Consider the following 15,452-nt stretch of genomic DNA (forward strand, 5'->3'; position numbering starts at 1 on the left):
TTAATCTATTATTTCCTCATTTCAATATGAAATATACTCCCTAACTAGTTCTCAATCAATATTCACTTCAATGCATATTCACAATTAAATAGACAAATTCTTACCTACTTCTGTGTTATCTACTCCAATTGGGTGATTAGTCACAAGTCACCATATGCATTTAGGTCCTTTTTAATTGTAATGTGGTACTTTTACTTTCTACTTTTATCATAAATGTCCTTTCATAATATTAATGATAGTCTCCTTTTGACATGGTATTTGCACCTAATGTATGAGGTCTATGTATTTCATGATGGCAATATTATCTTCCTTTTCCTCATATGTTTCATTACCCCACATCTATGTGCCTCTTACAATTCTCGTTTGGTTGGTTCTCTCATTCCCATTATATATCTCTTTCATATATCATCCTCTCAATATTGTTGTTTGATCCCTCTCCAATATCACCACTTCTTTAATATATATCACCTGATTCAAGAGACTACTCTTTGCTTATTAATGCGATCAGATTTCCACAATCCATCATAGTTTGTAAATCAGTTTTTGGATTAGATTGTGTGGAGATTTTTACCATCAACGTTTTGAATCACACTACGTGATCCATCATCAGGATGAGAGAGCAAGAGATGTCAAGCAAGTGTTTGACATCTCTTTCTCTCTCATCTTGATGATGGATCACGTAGTGTGATTCAAAATGTTGATGGTAAAAATCTCCACACAATCTAATCTAGAAACTGATTTACAATACTCTTTGCTTTTGTTTGACATCTCTTGCTCTCTCATCGTGATGATGGATCATGTAGTGTGATTCAAAACGTTGATGGTAAAAATTTCCACACAATCGAATCCAGAAACTGATTTACAATACTCTTTGCTTGTCAATATGAGGTATGGGTTTGACCCCTTTATGATATTCCACTTGCATAGAACTTAAAACAAACTCTAATGTTTTCTAATTATATTTTATGGATAATTACTTCGTACCTTACATGTTCACATGGATCACACCTTGTAATGCTTGACTTGATTATAGACCTGCCTATATAATATATCCAAGAAGGCCTAATATAGAAATGGTATCAATGATATGCATTTTTCCTTCATTTAATCTTGTCTCTGCTAAAACCCAGTCAACCAAAAAATAGTTTACTTCCCAAGCTAAAATCCCTAGATGATAATCCAAAAATATCATTCATGGGCATATAATTCTTAAGTCAATTAAGTGTTGCTTCTTTTGTCTCTTTTTTTTTTAAAATTAAAAAATTGAAATTTTATTGAGAGATAACACACACTTTTCCTACTTAAACACGAGATTCCATAATTATTATCAAGAAAGCAAGCTTCTCCAACCGTTTGCAAATATTTGGTTTCAGGGTGTCTATATGCTTCAAATAAATGAAAATTAGAATACTCATCCCTCTACGAACACATCACTATTTTATCACATTATTATTTTATTAGCTTCTTCGTTAGAATCCAAGATTCAATTTTGTCCTCGCTAGCCTTTTCGAACACCTACACCTATCATCCTTAAATATTCATAGTACACTCAAGTGTTGCTAAAGAAATCATAACAACATGACCATCTCTGTCTAACTCTACAATCTTAGATCAATTGGAACCAGATGCTGAGGCCCAACTAGCAAGTGCCCATGCAACCAATGACACTGCAACATTTCTACTTTGTAAATCATCCCAAAGACCAGGGTAATCAAAATTTTCATTTGATGCAATAGTGTTTGAAGAGCCTGATGAAACTAAAACATTGGAACTACCACTTTTGTAGATAACTTTTCCACAAAAACATGGAGTGGCAAATGGTTTCAAAAGAAGGAACATTGAGTGAATGGGAATGAGGCAATATATAATTATTCTAGTGCCTTAAAAATGGAAACTCTAGTATGGAGAAATCATAGAATCTCAATAACCCAATGACACATGTACCCCCAAGAACCTTAATACCAATACCCCACATCCATTTCCTATCATTATTAGCATTGGCACCATCACACAACTCATCTAATTCTAGTCCACCCTCCTCAATGACCTGAAGAGCTGCATCAATGTCTCTCAGGTCTGCACATTCAAGAAGCTATAGCTTGGACACTTTCTTTCTTGGGTTCTCACAACTAGTTGTAACAAAATCCATAATGGAAGCAACAAACATGCTTTTGCATTTTTAAAACTTTCCCATTTATAGCCTAGCTCTAATACTATTTGGATTTTACGAGGATCACTGGCACTGTAATACCAATGCCATAATGTTTTGGTATGTGTGTTTCAAATGGTAGAAACCTCTAATTTATAATGAGCAAAGGCTAAGAATAGGAATGTCCCTTCATGGGACATGTCTATTCGATAATTATATATTAATATAATAACAAATAATAATATCTCACATAATAATATATTGTTTTAATTATATATATATATATATATATATCTCACACACATATGTATAATATATTTATATATTTGCACTTTATCTCATAATTTATCCAATTGAAGCTACCAAACATCGACATGGATGTATGGTATGTCTAGATACATATGATGCAATCCCATTAGCCCCAACTGATAATGTAATTGGTAATACTATGAAAGTATGTAAATGAATTATATCAATTGTTATGTTGGCATTGATGTCAAGTTTTAGTGGGCTAGACATTATGCTAACTGAGTAGAGTATTATATCATTAGGTTAATGAGAACAATTTGATTGATGAAGAGGATTTGAAGAAAATATGATGAAGACAAAATATATAAGTATGGCATTCAATGAAAACTTGAATGAGTTGGACAATGATAATGTCATGGTGGTCTGATTATTTTACAATCATGAAATATTGAGAAGTATTGAAGTCACCAACTTAACCGAGTGACAAGGTTAATGAAGGAGGACTATATTCACTGAGTGACTACTCTATTGCTTGAATGATTGGTAAAGCAAAAGATAAAATTTAGTTTTTTTCCGGGTGAGACTATATTAAATGAGTTCTATATTACCTAAGTGAATGCTATGTTTACTGAGTAACAACTAGAAGAACAAAAGTGAAAAAGATGGAATCTAAGGTTCACTTTTAATGGAAATATGAAAAGTTTGAGATGGTCAAAAGTGGGAGTCAAAGTTTGTTGCAAGATCAACAACTGATAAAATTTAATAAGGATATGATGATGGAGACTAAAGAAAGATAAGAGAGAGCACAAAGTTCTATGCAAACTTATAATTTATAGATGGTCGAATACATTGAATATGAGATCAATGATTGTGATTAAGTAGCATTAGTTGGAAGAATATGGAAGCTCTGTGATGACTATTTAAGGAGGAGATCAAGATAGTTTTAGGTTGTTGATTGTATTATTGTTTATGTTGTTAAGGTTGATGGTTGGAATTATTGTGAATGCAAATAATTGAGAAGAATAATAGAGCAAGGTAAACTAAGAAAAACAAAGGAAAGAGAGGAGAAGAGTTGATGAAAATGAAGGCATGAATCAACTGTGTGAGAGATTAGAAGGAGAAAGAGAAAAGAAAAGAGATCTGAATAAGAAAAGGTGGTTTCTATATTTAATGGATCATTTCTACTATTACTCTCTAATTAGTGTAGCATAAAATCTCAAAAAACTGAGTGGACCTAATACATTTGTGAAATCCTATATGGTAACATTGATTAGTAGTGTTTGTAAGTACTTTAGAGTAGGACACTTATTATATAGGATCAAGTAGTGATAAGGTCTAGATGATATTTTTGTGAAATCCTTTTAACAAGGTCACATTAATACTGTGTTGTAACCTTTAACAAGGTTGGATCCTAATAGAGATCACTTCAAAAGAGTGACAATTTTGGGTTGCCATTCCCATGTGGTTTTTCCCTTAATAGGGTTTCCACGTTAAAATATTGGTGTCAAGTTTGTGAATGTTAAATGTGTTGTAAGTTGTTGTACATGTTTTACTTTTTACTACAACTTGGTAATCACTAAGTTCATGGTTGGTAACAACTAATTTATTTTATTGGCACTCAGTAATGCAAAAAACAATAAGTTAATAGTTTGTAATAAATTGATTGAAAGAGTTAATTGATAAGTTGGATAATATCACTGAGTGATTGCTATTGATTTTTATGAAGTTGAATTGGTACTGAACTTTTTTGAAGGGACTATAGGATAATTGAACACAACTAATTCACCCCCCATCTTAGTTATCTAACAATTGGTATTAGAGCTAAGTGCTTGAAGAAAGAAGTTTAAAGAAACTTAAAACAAAGTTCAAAGATATTTAAGAGAGAAGTACCAAAACTGAACACCAAGAACTTCTCATCATGGAATGAAAAAATAAACTTGGATCTATCTCGAATTAGAGACAATGTCACACATTGGTTGAAAAATGAATACACTACCCCTGTTAGTTCTCTAACCGCGAAGCAAATGAATGAGAGGAGGAATCACAAAAGCCTGATGATTGAGATTGCATCTACACTCAATGATGTCAATTTTGATGATACCAAGAACTTTACTACCACCAAATAAATGTGGGATAAGCTGATGCTTGTACATGGAGGAGATGATAATGTGAGGAGAGCCAAAGCTAAAAGTCTTAGAGGAAAGTATGATGACATGCGAATGAAAGAAGGAGAAAATGTTGCTCAATATATAAATTAAATAAAAGAGGTTGTGAGCACAATCAAAGCTTTTGAAGGAGTTATTAGTGACCCTAAAATTGTAAGTAAAGTTCTCAGGAATCCTTTACCTATTTATGCTATAAAATTTTCTTCTATTCAAGAAGTGAGAGCTGTTGGCTCCTGAATTAACAGATTTCTAATAACCCAATGATAGGAAAAAATACATCTAGAGGTAGCTAATTTTGATGTTCAACATACCTATTCAAACATTGGGTCAACTATAAGGCTATACTCCTTCTTCTTGTTTAGGCTCTGGAAGACCTAGGCAGGTGAACCTATAGATTCCATTATGTGACCAATTGCTAAAACCATAAATCTGAATCTATATTTAGCAGATGAAAACCCCTGAATCTTCTATGCTTATGCAAATAACATAGACATGAAATAGCCAATAACATGACCTATGAACTTGATAAGCTAAGCAAGGGCAAATCCTTTAAGCTCTTCAACATAAAAGGGAAAAGACTTTGATTAATATTGATTGATTTTAGCATAACCAAGATACGAGCAACAAAACATATAGATCCTGTAGCTGATCAATGCCTTATCTATTGGGAAATTCCATAAACCACAAACATAAATCCTTAGATATCAGTGATATATCTCATATATCAAGATTCCAGATCTATCCTATCACTTTGTGAATTAGACATTTGCATCAAAACTGAATCTCATACTCGACTAATCCCTTCATGAAATCAACAAACCTATGATGATAAATCAAGCATTTTCATAACTCCTTGAATTACAAGAAAAAATATACCAAAATATACAACCTAAAAAATGTTGCAACTGGATCTATCCTCTTTGTTCACAAACCACATAAGATTTCAAACAACATAATCAGGAGACAAGAATCACACTGAAGATAAACTCATTGTTGCATTTTATTCATTTCCTTGAAACAAATACATAAAATATCCATGAAAGTAGTTATGAAACAACTAAATAAATTCATAACTATCTCTATAACTTCATCGTTGTTTTTCATACAAGAGAGAAATGCTAGGCACAAAAATGGTGGGATCATAGCTAGAGCTCCGCTCAATAGTCTGGAAAACAACCAACCATCAAAAAACTTAAAGCAAGAGAAGAGAAGAGACTAAATATAATGAAAGCAATCCTGGATTTGCTATGATGCTTCCATTTGTCCACTTGAAGAAATTCCATCTATTAATGTAAAACATCTCTCTTTTCTCTTCCTTCAACTGAAAATCAAATCTCCTCATTCTGTTTGAAAATATGCTTAGGAATGTCATCAAATGATGGAATCATATAACAGATTTGCAAGAAGACACAAATGTCACTAAAACTCATGCCAAAACAATTTCTAAATGACTTTAGAGACAAAATAATACTCTTAGGAACATTTCCCCCAAATCTGGAGCCAACAAACTTCTAAGTTTTCTTTCCAACTAAATTTGAAGCTCCATCATGAAAAACACTTATTTTGTTGAGAATGCCTCTATTTTTAAAAATCTGTCTATAACTTCTACTTGGTTGAACCTACACATACTGTGATGGTAAAATCAGAAAGTTCTTCTTCTCCCCTTTCCATTGGTATATGATACTTCATATTTTGGCAAAAAATGAGGCCCCTGGTGCGTGTTTGAAAATTAATGTTAAAAATATTTGATCATTTCACATAGTCAAAACTATACAATATACCATTTCTCCACATCTCCACCTTCAAGCTAACTTCTGGCTAAACTACGGAGATCGTGTGATAACCTCCTATCTCCACTTCTCTTCCCTTGATGCTAACTGCCAGACTTAACCAGTGAGATTGTGAACTGGTTAACTAACCACCATCTCCACTTCTTCGTGGTTATCCTAACTGCGCCCAAACCATTACAAAGTTGCAAATTTCTGGGGCTGCCTCAAACTACATTCCATGTGGATAATCTTGGTTGGTCACTAGGGTACATGTCATCATCCTCATATGCACCTGCAAGTGGTCAATCAAAATTTACCGTAGCATCAATGCCAACTAGTCGGGCCCACCATGCGTATGAACCTTGTCTCAAAAGGCATCGTATCTTTTAGACACTAAGGTAGTGAATGTTTTGACATAAAAACATACTTAAATGCTTACCCACAAGAAATGTGGGATAATTTTCTTTTGTAGTTTTATGGGTTTTCCGTAAGCGTAGTAGGATGCTTGTGACCACAAGAAAGTTGGACAAGACTAACATTCCTGACTAGGCTAATAATATTACATGCTTACCATATAAAATTGAAGCTCTTCCACCAAGAGAGGCCAAGGAGTTGTTTTTGAGAAAAGCTATAGGTAGTCTTGTTGGAACATTTGACGCAACCTCAGATATCGATGGCCTACTAAGTTTCTGCAGTGGCATTGCTAAGTCTTGTTGGCACAAGATTACGAAAGCATCATAACAACTTGTCCACCTTTAATAACACCATTGAAATGTTCAAGGATTCACTAGAGAAAGGAGAAGTTGAATTAACTAAAAAAGTAGTGGTGTGGTGTATAACAGTTTGTAGGAGCATCGCTACAGAGAAGCTTTTCTAGATATAGCAGCTTTCTTTTCTTTTATCTCTAGCCTCATTCTCTGTATCTGATTTGGAAATCATGTCTTGAGATGGGCCTGCACAATACTCAAACTCCTACCATTTGGAGAGGACATTCTTAAAATTCTCAAATCGAGCTCCTTCCACAATGGATGAATCATTTCCTTGACAAACCCCCAAGGAGTGCACTCCTTTCTGCATTTACACTTGCAACTATGGTTAATTCTAAAACTTGTTGATTACCTTCGTGCTTGGATCTTTGCACCCTTGACTCAAAATTGACCATAGATGAATCTTAAAAAAAGATTAAATTCAATGATGGAAATAAGCTTGCAATCACTTTTTCTAGGGGTCTAAGAAAGAAACTCTTCACACTGCTTCTCCAATTTTTGCGTACAAATAATCTACAATCTTTTAAATTATCTCAAGGGTGGTCTTATCAGTTTTGACAAAGACAAATAGATTTCTCAATATCTCTTTACAAGCCACAATTTTAACTTCATTCATTATTAGAATACAATGTTTGCAGGATTGTAAAATGGAAGCCATAAAATTTACCTTGTCAAGAATATTTTGGGCCTCTTTTTCTTTCTCTGCAATTGCATCTGGTAGTTACTTTATTTTTTCACTAAATGTCTATAGATCTTATAATGTACTAAATGTATCATGGAACCCATTCCTTAGATCTATTAGAATCCTCTTAGGAGAAGAAAACAACATTCTATGCTTCTTCTTGCCCCAATAACATATCATATATAATTCCTTAGAAAATTTTAAATCTTGAATGATAGTGTGTAGATACTTGAACCTCGCAATGATCAAAACCGTTATGATCCCTTGTTTGAAATATTTTCAATCCCCAATATTTCATCATTATGATGAAATAAGTTGGGCCCCAAATTGGGTCCAGCTAATTTTTTTTTCAAACTCAAACAATTGAACTGTAAAATTATTCCAATGAGTGAATCATACCAACTGGATTCCAAAAAAATCATTTCTTTGTGATTTTAAAACTCATTTTTCACCCTTTTGCAAACTGCAACTTTCTGATAGGAAGGCCTATGAGCCAACTTTAAAAACTGACTGAATTAAACAACCAAGCCATGAGATTTGACATATCTATTCTTTGGTTCACATTCTTCTACCTTGTCATATTTCAACTCATGATGACATCTGGGTCAAAATATATTGACTGTCAAAGTTACTCACTTGAAATTGCTTGCAAACAAACATGTCAGAAAATAATAGTGTTTTTGGTTTTGGCTTTGAAAACAGGTCAAATGATCACTTGAGGGTTTGAAAACTGGGGCAATAGTTTACTATCATGAGGAGAGGATAAGTCTATGATTTGGGCTCATGACAAATAACTAGGCAAATTTGGTGCAAGCATGTGAAATTGGGTTCTTAGAATTGCACAATTGGGAGCATTAGTAGAACAATGATTTTCACAAACATAATGGACCTTGGAAAGTGTGCAAATAGATTTGTCAAGACTTGAAAACTGACACACTTGAAGTATTTTTAGAGTAGAACATAGTAGTATAGTTCATTTTGTCTAATCTATCATGAATTTAGAGTTATGACATCTTGAATAGAGCTATTAATCAATTTGTACTTTTATACACCTGTAAAGCTTCATAAATTACATTTGGAATCACGTTTGAGAACTAGTCAAACGAACTAGTCATAGGCTCAAATTTGGAACATAGAAAGTGTCTAACCCCTAGAATGTAGTGCAAAAGGAATTTTATCAATAGGTTCAACTGGGTCAAAGTTATAACTGGTCAAATAGGGCTTCCCAAAATTTTGGGCAATATGCATCAACATGACAACAATAAACAACCAACTTTGAGGGATTCAAAACCTAGTCAAAAAATATTCAAATGATTTGAAATTTGAAACATAGGTTCTTTGATATGCCTACTAAACACTCCCAAAGTAATGAGTCATGAAACTTAACTAGGTGCAAGATATTCAATTGCATACTGGGCTTCCTATTGCTGTTTGACACTATGCTCAAAATGAAACTTCACGGAATGACTCAGAATGACAATATATCATCATAGGAAACATACATATATTGAATGAAAAGTGTTATAAACATGAAACACTTCATAGGCCTTAAAATAACGGTTATGTACAAATGCACAAAAAGCTCTTATAGGGCTCAACTGGACTCAAAATTTAGAATGGTACTCAAAATCAAGGATTCAATTTTGAGTCCCATTAGTGGATCTATCTAGGTATGCATGTCCCTTGTAGGCATGGAAAGGATTCATATATCTAGAAGAAACATACTACTCCAACAATTTCTCTCGAACAACTTTATTGAAAGCAAGAAAACTACTCCTAAACTATACAAATGATGGCCCCAGGGTACCAAAATTCAACAAAACTTCTTACCTTTGTCATATGCCTAATTTTCATTTCCATTTTCATGAGGTAAGCTAGAAAAAAAATTCTCATTAGTTTCACCAAAAAAATTAACATTCTCCATTAGCTCACTTGGCAAAATAAAATCTTTCTCTTCACTCTCATAGTGCATATACCAATCAGAATTAACTTCTACATCATGCTCACTATGAAAAAGTGGATCAACATGCTCATAGAAGCTAGAATCAAACTGAAAACCTTCATGAACGTATGATTGATGCATGCTGTGAATGAGAAACACAAAGGTTTCATACTCTACATTATTCAAAAAGTTGCACGTGTCAAGAGCTTGCAACACACCTTGTGTAACCGGGGGTGAAGAATACATAAAATATGATTTCTCATCACTTGTAGTCCTGTTACTCATCAAATCAGATTTGTCATATGTTGAAACTTCTTCATACTCAAACAAAAAATTACTTACCAAGTTTGAAAAACTATCATGAAAGTGCTACATATAATATGCTGATCATAATCACAGTCTTCATCAAACAACTCGTTAGAGTGAACTTTTAACTCATCAAACTCATCATCAAAAGATTCATCAGCATAAAAGGGACCTCAGAATTAGATTTACAACTTCCAGCTTTTTCCTCTTCATCATATGAACAATCAAAACTAATTTTAGTATCATCAGTATGAAAAGAATATGAAATAGTACTAAATTTCTCCCTAATAGTATTCTCCACATAAGACCAGTTGTCATGTGTATTGGCACTTGAACTATTGTCATATACACCTCCAAAATTTGATAAAGAATGTTATGATTTTGTATCAATTTCAACAACAAACCTTAGGGAAAGGACTTCATCTTGAGAAGAAAAATAACAAGGGAAAACCATATCATCCTTAAAACCATTTGCACACCTTTTAAGATCATGAGCCAATAGTTCTGAAATTTCATCAAGACAATCTAAAAAATTAGAATCCTTGTCACAACATGTTTCCTCTTCTTTGTATAATACCTCAACACTAGATACATCATTGTAATCATTCTCATTTTCATCACAAGAAGAGTTATCTGTACTATTGTTAGAAATTTCCCCACTCTTATAAATACTATTACATGATTCATTTTCAGTTATATATCCATCTTCATCTTGCTGATTGAAATCATCTGTTTCACTAGATCTAGAATCCATCTCTTCATAATCAGAAGACACATTATCATCATCTATGGATTTACCACATTCACTATTATCTTTGACACATTCACTTTTATTATCAAAGGATTCAATACAAAATTCATTGTTACTCAAATTACTCTCAAACTTCTTGAAAATATCTTCAACATGCATGACCTTTTCTATCCTTAAATGTGCTAGCCAATCAACTAAATCAGGCATAAAAATATCTAGGAAAATAATAGGCCATGAAGACTCCTTAGGTCTTAAAGAAAAATGTAACTCCATGAGTGCTAATTTAAACTTCATATAAACTTGAATATCAGTTTGACCTTGTATACTTCCTACTACATTTCTTATGAAAGTAATAAGCTAACTACATAGTTCCTTTTTCAACATAGCAATATCTCCAATCACACTTTCATAACTTGGTAAATGACCATCATATTTAAAATCTAAAACCATTTTGTAATTAAAATATCTACCTCTTTCTCCTAGTGCTAAAAGTCACTGAATTGAGGCAACTGTTCTTATCACTTAAAATTCCATGAAAGGGAAACTCATGAAAAGTAAAATACCTTCAAGTTTTGATATTGAAATTCGATCTACTAATTTGGCATGAGTGTAAACATGAACTTCTTCACACCATTCATAAAAAGCATGTAGAGCTGCCACCTCCTTGAAGAGGACAAATAAACCACTATTATGATTTGCTTTTTAACATTCAAATTCTTAAAACAATAGATGCATACAACACATTTCAATTATCAATCAAGAACTGATAACTTCTCTTTTCTTTCTAAGATCTTCTTACAAAACTTCTAGATCTACCCAATAAAGTTGAAAATCCTTTAAAATTTATATTGAACCAATTTGCAACTGGTACAAAGATCTTTAGAGAGTCACCACTCACACTTGTAAGATAAGATTTAAAACATGATTTATCACTTGACAAATCTGAACAAGACCTTCAACTTGTGTAAAACTTGCAAATCATCAAACACTTAGAAAAGAGAAAATACTCTTGACCAATTTTGACTCTGATTTTACATAAAACACTTTTAAAATATTATCCAGCTGAATTGATCAATGATGAATTCACTAGTAAAAATGCAATTTACATTCAACTTTCAAAGTATTGTCATCCTGAACTAGGTAACCAATGGGAGACATGGATCTTCAACAAAGAAATGGAAAACACATCACAACTTTGTTGCTATAGCAAGTTCTTGTTGCTGTATTGAATCTCTTTTCAAATTCTCAAGGTTTTTCTATCATACATATTCAATACACTCCCTAGCAGAGTCTCCATTTCGTTGGCTCCTGAATTAACAACTTTTCAATAACCTAATGGTAGGAACAAATACATCTAGGGGTAGCTAGTTCCCATGTTCAACATACCTATTCAGACATCAGGGCCAACTATAAGGCTATACTCCTTCTTCGTCAAGCTTTGCAAGGCCTAAGGGAGTGAACCTATAGATTCCATTGTGTGACTGGTTGCTAAAACAATAAATTTGAATCTATATTTAGTAGATGAAAATCCCTAAATCTTCTATGCTTATGCAAATAAAATAGACATGAAATAGCCAATAACATGGCCTATGAACTTGATAAGCTAAGTGAGGGAAAATTCTTTAAGCTCTTCAACATAAAAGGGAAAAGACTTTGATTAATATTGATTGATTTCAACATAACCAAGATATGAGCCAAAAAACATATAGATCTTGTAGCTGATCAGTGCCTTATCTATTGGAAAATTCCATAAACCACAAACATACATCCTTGGATATTAGTGATATATCTCGTATATCAAGACTCCAGATTTATCCTATCACTTTTTGAATTAGACATCTACATCAAAATTGAATCTCATATTCAACTAATCCCTTCATGAAATCTGCAACCCTATGATGATAAATCAAGCATTTACATGACTCCTTGAATCACAAGAAAAATATACCAAAACATACAACCTAAAATAGGTTGCAACTGGATCTGTGCTCTTTGTTGACAAACCATAGAAGATTACAAACAACATAAACAAGAGACAAGAATCAGACTGAAGATAAACTCATTGCTGTATTTTATTCATTTCCTTGAAACAAATACATAAAAGATGCATGAAAGTAGTTATGAAACAACTAAATAGATTAGAACTTTCTCTATAACTTCATCCCTATTGTTCATACAAGAGAGAAATGTTGGGCATAAAAATGTTGGATGATAATTAGAGCTTTGCTCAATAGTTTGGAAAACAACCAATCATCAACAACCCTAAAGAAAAAGAAGAGAAGAGACTAAATACAATGAAAACAATCTCATATCTGCTATGATGTTGTCATTTTTCCATTTGAAGAATTTTCGTATATTGATGTAAAACCTCTCTCTTCTCTCTTCCTTCAACTGAAAATCAGATCTCCTCATTCTATTTGAAAATATGCTTAAATGTCTTCAAATGATGGAATCATAGAACTAATTTGCAAGAAGACACAAATCTCACTAAAATTCATGTCAAAACAAATGCTAAATGACTTTAGAGGCAAAATAATATTCTTAGGAACATTTCCCCCAAATTTGAAGCCAATAAACTTCTATGTTTTCTTTCCAACTAAATCTGAAGCTCCATCATGAAAAACACTTGTTTTGTAGAGAATGCCCCAATTTTCACAAATCTACTTATAACTTTTTCCTGGTAGAACTTGCACATATTTTGACTACAAAATTAGAAAGTTCATCTTCTCCCCTTTCTGTTGATATATGATACTTCATATTTTGGCAAAAAATAAGGCCCTTGGTGTGCATTTGAAAATTATGGCCCTTGGCCATGAACATACCATTTTAATGTTGAATATATTTGATCATTTCACATAGTCTGAAATATACAATATATCCCAAATTTATTTTAAATTTTAAACCTAAGAATGCACGTACATGTTGAAGATATTTCAAAATTTTAATATTTCAAACTTTACAAGTACCTTATCTCTCCAACTTTGGTTAAACCTCCAGTTGATTGCCCAATGAGTGCCACATGTTGTTACCTTATTGGTCAAATCTGCCACCTCATTGCCAACTCACTAGCTCCTTACCACATCACTTTATCTTTACATCTCCACCTCTAACCTCCACTGGCCTTTAACCACTGAGATGTGGAGATAACCACTAACTCCACATCTCCATCTTAAACGTTAACTGTTGACTAACCATCGAGATGTGGATATAACCATTTTTCCACATCTCCACCTTCAAGCTAACTGTCAACTAAATGATGGAGATCACGTGATAACCTCCTATATCCACTTCCTTGCCCTTGACGCTAATTGTTAGACTTAACTAGCAACATTGCAAAATGGTTAACTAACCACCATCTCTACTTCTTCGTAGTTATCCTTAACTACACCCAAAATTCTACAAAGTTACAAATTTCCAAGCCCACCTCAAACTATGTGCCATTTGGAGCATCTTGGTTGGTCACTAGGGTACATGTCATCATCCTCGTATATATGTACAAGTGGTCGATCAAAATTTACTGTAGCATCACTGCGACCTGGCAAGGACCACCACACACATGAGCCTTGTCTCCAAAGGCATCTAGTCTTTTAGACACTAAGGTATTGAAAATTTTGGTATAACAACATACTTAAACACTTACCCACAAGCAAAATGGGATAATTTGGTTTTGCAGTTTTATTGGTTTTTCCTAAGTGTAGTAGGATGCTTGTGACCACAAGAAAGCTGGATGCGACTGACATTCTTGACCAGGCTAATAATATTACACGCTTACCATATTCCATTGAAGCTCTTCCACAAAGAGAGGCCAAGGAGTTGTTGTTGAGAAAAGCTATAGGTAGTCCCGTTGGAACATTTGATGCAACACCGGATATTGATGGCCTGTTGAGTGTCTATGATGGCATTCCATCGGTGCTAAATCTTGTTGGCACAAGATTGTGAAAGCATCATAACAACCTATCAACCTTTAATAGCACCATTGAAACATTCAAGGATTCATTGGAGAAAGGGGAATCTGAATTAACTGAAAAAGTAGTGGATGTGGTGTCTAATAGTTTTCAAGAACATCGCTATAAAGAAGCATTTCTAGATATAGCAACTTTCTTTTCTTTTGTCTCCAGCCTCATTATTTGTATCTAATTTGGCAATCATGTCTTGAGATGGACTTTCATAACACTCAAATTCTCGCCATTTGGAGATGACATTCATATAATTCTCAAATCAAGCTCCTTCCATAATGGATGAATCATTTCCTTGACAAACCCTCAAGAAGTGCACTCCTTTTTGCATTTGCACTTGTAACTATTGTTAATTAACTTCACACTTAGATATCTACACCCTTGATTTAAAATTGTCCATAAATGAATCTTAAAACAAGATTAAATTCAACGAGGGAAATAAGCTTGCAGTCACTTTTTCTGGGGGTTTGAGAAAGAAACTCTTCATATTGCTTCTCCAATTTTTGCATACAAATAATTTGTAGTCTTTTCAACACTCTCAATGGTGCTCTTATCAATTTCAAAAGAGACAAATACATTTCTCAATATCTCTTTACAAGCCATAGTTTTAGCTTCATTCATTATTCAAATACAAAGTTTGTGAGATTGTAAAATGGAAACCATAAAATTTACCTTGTCAACAATATTTTGGGCCTCTTTTTCTTTCTTTGTGATTA

The sequence above is a fragment of the Cupressus sempervirens genome, chromosome 5, assembly GCF_028749045.1.
Source record: "Cupressus sempervirens isolate cs-2001-9-10 chromosome 5, ASM2874904v1, whole genome shotgun sequence".
Taxonomy (NCBI): domain Eukaryota; kingdom Viridiplantae; phylum Streptophyta; class Pinopsida; order Cupressales; family Cupressaceae; genus Cupressus; species Cupressus sempervirens.